The sequence below is a fragment of the Pan troglodytes genome, chromosome 4 (assembly GCF_028858775.2).
Source record: "Pan troglodytes isolate AG18354 chromosome 4, NHGRI_mPanTro3-v2.0_pri, whole genome shotgun sequence".
Taxonomy (NCBI): domain Eukaryota; kingdom Metazoa; phylum Chordata; class Mammalia; order Primates; family Hominidae; genus Pan; species Pan troglodytes.
The window spans coordinates 40,985,342-40,992,935 of NC_072402.2; positions in this window are offsets into that span (position 1 = coordinate 40,985,342).

Here is a 7,594-nt window from a genome sequence, read left to right on the forward strand (position 1 = left end):
CAGGCTGTACAGGAAGCATGATTCTGGCCATCTGCTTGGCTTCTGGGGAGGCCTTGGGAAACTTATAATCATGGCAGAAGGCAAAGGGTAAGCAGGCATGTCTTACGTGGTGGGAGCAGGAGTAAGTGGGGGGAAGTGCCACACACTTTTAAACAACCAGATCTCATGAGAACTCTATCATGAGAACAGCATTAGGGGGATGGTACTAAACCATTAGAAACCACCCCTATGATTCAGTCACCTACCACCAGACCCCACCTCCAACACTGGGGATTACAATTGAACATGAGATTTGGGTGGGGACACAGATCCAAACCATATCACTGACATTACTAGTTTTCTGTTTATGGTTTATCTACCTCATGTATCTGAAAAACTTATTGAGAAAAGGTTCAGGGTTTTACACTTTGTATTCCCTATAAAATATCTTGAACATAGTAGGTGATCGAGAAATATCAACCAGTTAGTGTTTTCAGATACAACAACAGAAAACCCTACTCAAAATGGCTTAAGCAATAAGGAAAATTTATCATTTCATTTAACAGATCCAGAGGCAGGAACTTCAGGGTTGATTAAGTCTTCAACTCAACAATGTCATTATTGTTTTCACCATTCTTCTTGGTCTCTTCACAGTGCCAAGATGGCTGTGCTGTTACAGGTTGTTATACATGTAGAAATAGCATCATTAGGATAAGGAATTAGACATTTTTTCCAAGACATTTATTTTGGAAAGAAACCTTCCCTGAACACACCCTAACCCCAGGAAACTTGTGTCTCATTGGCCAGAATTGTACCACCTACCATTCCTCTCTAGCCAGGGAAGTGGTGTTACCTTAATTGGTTGAGAGAAGTACATGCACATGTGCAGGTGAGCAGTCCGCTGCACAAATTCCAGACTCTGCCAGCTAAAAAACAAATAAGCAAGCAGAAACAAAATGGGGGAGGGAGGATGGAGGAGATTGGGGTAAGAGCTAATATTTATTGAGCACTTATATATACCAGTCATTGTTATAAGCACCTTTGATGTATTAACTCATTTAATCCTCACCACAACTTAAAAGGTGGGAGATTATTATTATCCCCATTTTGCACATGAGGTAGCAGGTGCAGGATGAAGTAATGTGACCACATAGCAGCTACCAAATGGTGGAGCAGGGATTCGAACCTGGTAATCTGGCATCAGAGCTCATGCTGTTAGGCACTGTGTATGTCTCTTGCTCAACCAAAAGTATTTACCTGAAAATATATGTTAAATTATTAAAACAGTGTCAGCATCATTCTGAGTAATGGTGGCCCTATTGATTCGTTCCACTTATACATGCTGGGGAAGTCAACTTTTGCTGCCTTCGAATGAATGAAAGGCAGACAGGGCAGACAGAAATACTCATTGAGGGCCAAGCCTGGGTGGCTCACGTCTGTAATTTCAACCCTTTGGGAGGCTAAAGCAGAAGGATCACTTGAGCCCAGGAATTTGAGGTTACAGTGAACTATGATTGCACCACTGTGCTCCAGCATGGGTGAGAGAGTGAGACCCTGTCTCTAAAAAGATAAACATAAACTCACTGAGAGAAAATGGAATGCAGAAGCCTCACTGATAAGTTCTAATATAAACACATTAGTACCTGCTCTTGAGTCTCTCTCTTTTCCAATCTAGCGCATTCCAGGAAAAAAAGAAAAAAAAAAGCTTTATTCAAATCTTATTCCATTTGAGATATTTCTCAAATTCAATGTGCACTGGGAACTAGCTTGTTGCTTTTAAGTGAATGTATGTGCCCAGTGGGCCTGGATTTTAAGTCCCTTTGGATTTTCTGTGCTATTGAAGGCCACGAGCACATCAGCTCTGCATGTGTTTCTTTGGAGTCCCTCTCCAATTTTTTTCTCATCTCATTTTGTTGAAGCCTATTTTAAGGAAACGAGGGACACATCTTTCTTAACATGTAAAAGCCAAGAAATGTGATTCATTTCTCCTTAAACTTCATTTTAATGTTCTTATGTCCCTAATTTTTTTTAGCCATCTAAATAAGAGGAACAGAATTTGAGGCCATGTCAAATCAACTTGCCTCAGACTTTAGCCCCTAGGTCAGGATTTGTGGTTAACTTCTCAATTCCTGGACATATTTTTAAGTTCCTATTTTTTTCTTTTGGGCTACGATGCTTTTTAAGCTTTAAAGTAGAAATGGTAGATGCAAACATTTGAAGCTGTAATGTCAATACTGGTATTCTAAAAGTTAAAAGCAGTTAACATTTATGTTTTTGGCTGTTCTCAAGACATCTTAAAGTTCCGTGACGTATGGCAGTTTGGCTGAGATATGAGGTTCTATGTTATCCTTCAAAGCTGGAGGCAAGGAAGTGGTAAGGCAAGTTGCCTAGCTGGTGGGTGAGCCTCACCAGTCACCTTACATCTTTATCTCAGCATAGCTTTTTTGTTCTCTGTTCCTTATTGCCTACACAGTAACTGTCATGAAATGATTAAATACAGCAAAGTCAAAACTATTTTTCTTCGTGTAAAAATGGCCCCAAAAGAAATGCTGATGATGGAAATGAAAAGGTTTAAGAAAATGTGTCTTGGCCCCCACCCAAAATCCAGGATAAATAAAAAAAAATAGACAGTAAAATTTAGAAGAGCCCAGCTCTGTGCCACCAATGACTTTATATGTAGTAATGCAAGCCCAGAGAGGCCCTAGCCCTCTGCCATTGTGGACCGTCTTTTCCTTTAGAAGCACTGTGGGACGACTTGAGCCTCGCAGTCCACTAACACCCCACTTTTAGTACCTCTACCCCATTTCTCTACATTTTCCCCAAGAAGTTACGTTCTCCCACTATGGCTGCTTTTCTATGAAACTCTCCATCAGCCTGCCGGTCAGGTTGGTCCCTGGGCATTGCTGTCAGTCTCTAGTGCTGTCGCCACCTCCTCCATCCTTCTGCCTTATGCTAACCTCACCCCACCTGGTTCCTTTTTCCCCACAGCACCATCCATGCCAGCTGATGTGGAACAAGCTTTGCTTAAGGCTTGCTGGCAAAGAGGAAAGAATTATAGCACAACACAGCACAGCAAATAGCTTAAAATGACTGGACGTGACCTCTACCACAGAGAATTTCTCCTTGTTGACATTCTCTTCAGACCTGTTTTTGGCAGAGGATATGAGTATAAGTTCTAGGCTGACATCCCAGCTCTACCAATCCCTAGTCATAGAACCTTGTAATCCTCCCCAGTCTCATCCTGTGTCTGTAAATGGGGCTGCCAATGTGCCTCCCTCCTACAGTTTTTGTGGGGGATTAAATGAGGTGCTCTGTGCAAAGCAGGCATCACAGTGGCTGATACATAGTGACTGCTCAATAAATGATAGCTGTTGTTATTATGAAGATTATATGGGCCAGGCTCTCCTCTTTCTTTCTAAACCTCTAATTAGCAACACTGCTGCCTCTCTCTCTCTCTCTCCTCTCTGCCACCCACAAACACACACACACACACAAAGAAAAACAACTCCCTTATGTCGAATACAGCAGAATCTTTGAGAATGAGTCTGAGCATCAGTAGTCCCAGGGACTAGGGTTTCAATGTGTTCTCCAAAGTTCATGTATTGGAAACTTAATCCTCAATGCAACAGTGTTGAGAGGCGGAACCTTTAAGAGGTGATTACATCATGAGGGCTCTGCCTTGGGCTTTAATACCCTGCCCAAGTTTGCCCCCACCTAAGAGATTCTAATTTCATTGGTCTGGAGTGGGTATCAGTATTTTAAAAATCTCCTCCAGATAACTGCAATAAACAGCCACTGACCTCTGCAACCTGCTGTTATCAATTCACTTTTCTTTCCCACCAACCCTCTATTACTGTAGTAATGCACGTTTCCCAGACAGTCCTATTAAAAGAATCACCTGGGATATGTCTTAAAACTATAGATTCCTGAGCCCCACTCTAGGCTTACTGAATCAGAACCTGCAGCAAATTTTTTTCCAAATGCCTAGATGAATCTTATCAGGCAAATGTGAGGAGCATTAATCCAAGCTATCTTAGTCCATTCTCAGTTGGTTAATATGTATTTTATTCATTTATTTAACAACCATTTAATGAGCACCTAATATGTTCCCAACATTTCTTTAGGTGCTAGGAATACAGCAGAGAATAAGATAAAGCTCATGCCTTCAGAGATAGTATGTCTAGGAGCAGAGTAAACAAGCAACAATTTAATTTCAGGTAGTAATAAGTGTCATAAAGACCACAGAGCAGGAAAAAGGCCAACAGGTGATGTGGAGGTGGGACAGGCCGTTGTTCTAAAAAGAGTAGCCAAGGAGGGCCTGTTTTCAAGAAGTCACATCTGAACAGTGAACTGAGTAATAACTGCTTACAAATTCCATTGCAACCACACTTATATAATTTTTATTCTATATGTCTCATGTGTCCTGAATTAGATGGGATTTTCTTTTGGTCAGGAGCTGTCTTTTATATTTTTGTACTCTCCCATAGCAACCAGTGTAGCACTATGCACAACCAAGACTCAGTGAATCACACTAGAATCAAAAGCATTTCAAGCTTAAATATACTTTTAAAGACAGCCAGCAGAAGATTCAGCAAGTTACCTGCTTGCTAAGCAAAGGAAAATCCAGGGAAACACATTAAATCATCAGATACTCAGCCCAACACTAGACTTCCTGCTTGCTTTCCGTTGCTAGTCATAGTTGCAGATTCTTATCAGAAAATTTTCAAAACATGCCATGATCTGGTCGTCTGTGTATAACTTTACACATTGGTGAGATCAGATACTGAGTTTTAATTGTCAATTTCTGCTGGCATACCATCCTGTAATGTAATTTCTTGTTTTTTACTCAGCTTCCCCTCAACTTCTCAGTGTTCTGAGTGCCCTCAAAGTTTCATTCAACCCCTATTTCTTTAAGATAATCAGCGAAGTTCTGCAGAAGCCCACTAGATCCTATTAAGTCTCTGAAGGCCTAAAGGAGACTTCAATACACTTGCAAATCCTCTGAAGGTTTAGTGAAACCAGTTCAGATGTCTGGGGAAGGTTTTTCACAATTCCAGTTTGAGATTCATGTAGCTTTTAGAAAAACTTTCCATTTCTTGCAGGATTCTCTTTTTCTTTAAATGCTTTCTTTGGACCAAAAACAATGCAATAAATACTGGAAGGCTGGCCCACGAGCCAACATCATGGGGACACTCCTAACTGAGGAATATCCATGCAAATATGCTTCATATCAACTCTATAAATGATTTGCTGTTTGACCTTTGCGAGTTACTTGACTGTTTGAGCCTTGGGATCCTTGGTTATAAAATATGATGTCCCTTTCTCTGATGACACCCAGGATTGTCATAAAGATCAAATAAAATTACTGAAAGAAGAGAGCACTTTTTTTCCTTTCTTTTTTTTTTCTTTTTTTTTAGAAGGAGTCTCACTCTGTCACCCAGGCTGGAGTGCACTGAAGTGATCTCAGCTCACTGCAACATCCGTCTCCCAGGTTCAAGCGATTCTCCTGCCTCAGCTTCCCAAGTAGCTGGGATTACAGGTGCCTGCCCCCATGCCGGCTAATTATTGTATTTTTACTGGAGACTGGGTTTTGCCATGTTGGCCAGCCTGGTCTCAAACTCCTGACCTCAAGGGATCCTCCCGCCTCAGCCTCCCAAAGTGCTGGGATTACAGGCATGAGCCACTGTGCCCAGTGAAGAGAGCACTTTAAAGCATGCTAATTGTTATAGCATTACAGCATGCTATTAGTACAGTAAGAGTAATTCACCATGTTCTTATACTCAGGATGGTAGGTATTTGCATCCCTTCAGTCTTTCATTTCTGCATGAAACTCAAGAAGCAAAATTCTGCCAGGCATGCTCTTCCCCTTGGAGCTGTGTTTCTGAGAAGCTCTCCTTATTTCTCTTTGCTTTTTCAATTTTTCCCTCACAGATGTGTTTGAATCACCCTCACCTTTGAGTGAAGTCTTGTAGCCGTATCCTCAGTGACTGTGCCCCTTTGGCTGAATTCCTTGTGTACAGCTGCCATTTGGTCCCTAGATTTTCATTTGGCTCCAGTTAGTTGGCTCTTAGTGACGCCTGTCTTTATGTTCTCAGTGCAAGGACTACCTCTGTAACTAGAGTTTCTTGGAGGGCAGGGGCTGTGACTTACACCTCTTTGCATCCTTAGCTCAGGCAATATGTTTTTATTAACAATGACTTTTGGAGACTGCACCAGGTTAAACAGCATTCTCTGAAAATTCATGTCCACGTGGAACCTGTGAAAGTGACCTTATTTGGAAATAGGGTTTTTGCCAAGTAATCAAGTTAAACTGAGGTCATACTAGATTAGGGTGGGCCCTATGTCCAATGACCAGTATCCTTAAAGAAGAGGGAAATGTGTTTGCAGAGGACACACAGGAAAAGGCCAGAGACTGGAGTGATACAGCTGCAAGCCAAGGAATGCCAGGAATTATCAGCAATCACCAGAAGCTAGGAGGGGGCACAGCGGGATCCCAGCCTTGCTAACACATTGATTTCAGGCTTCCAGCCTCCAGAGCTATGAGGAAATACATTTCTGTTGTTTTAAGTTGTGCAGTCAGTGGTATTTGTTAGGCAGTCCTAGGGAGAATAACACAGGAATGCTGAGCACAATGAGCAAGCTTACAATGTGGCAGAGACCATTCTGGGGCCACTACCATCTTTGGGCAACCCACTGTCAGAAGACCTGCAGGGCCGGTTACAACAAGTTTTTAAGGGATGAAAGAGAGTAACCCGGCCAAGCGCAGTGGCTCACATCTGTAATCCCAGCTCTTTGGGAAGCGAGGCAGGCAGATCACCAGGTCAGGAGTTTGAGACCAGGCTGGCCAATATGGTGAAACCCGTCTCCACCAAAAGTACAAAAATGAGCTGGGCGTGCTGGTGTGCGCCTGTAGTCCCAGCTACTCAGGAGGTTCAGGCAGGAGAATCGCTTGAACCCAGGAGCGGAGGTTGCAGTGAGCCGAGAGTGCACCACCTTACTCCAGCCTGGGAGACAGAGCAAGACTCCGTCTCACAAAAAAAAAAAAAAAAAAAAAAGAGCGTAACTTAAGGCAGTGAGTAGAAAGGAGAGGGAAACAGCTGGGTATGGTCTGAGAATAAAACAATCCAAAACAAAAATTGGAAACTTTATGATGAATAGGTTTTTAAGAAATAGTTTGCTTTAGGACAAAATAGTTGATTTGGAAGTTGGAAATAGAGGAGCAAGTGAGTGAATGGATATCCACTTTATGACATGATATACGCAAAATAATAAAATTGACCTCTTTAGGAGGAAGTGCATGTATTTCCTAGCATGGCTTGTTTGAGATGTGTAAGCTGTGGTTAATGATGGCTAGTGGTCCCTTTAAATTCCAGTCTTGGAGACCTCCGTGGTTAAGAGCATGGACACCATTCGGACCACCCACTTACTGGCAAGTTATTTCACCTCACCTGCCTCCCTCTCAGCATCTGTAAAACCAGAATTAAAATAGCACCTCCCTCATAAAGTTGTGAGGATTGAAAGAGTTAATCCGCATAAATTGCTTAGAACAGTGCCCAGGGTGGATAATAGAAGCCTTAATTGTTTTTACCATCATGACTATCGCCATCATCATGTG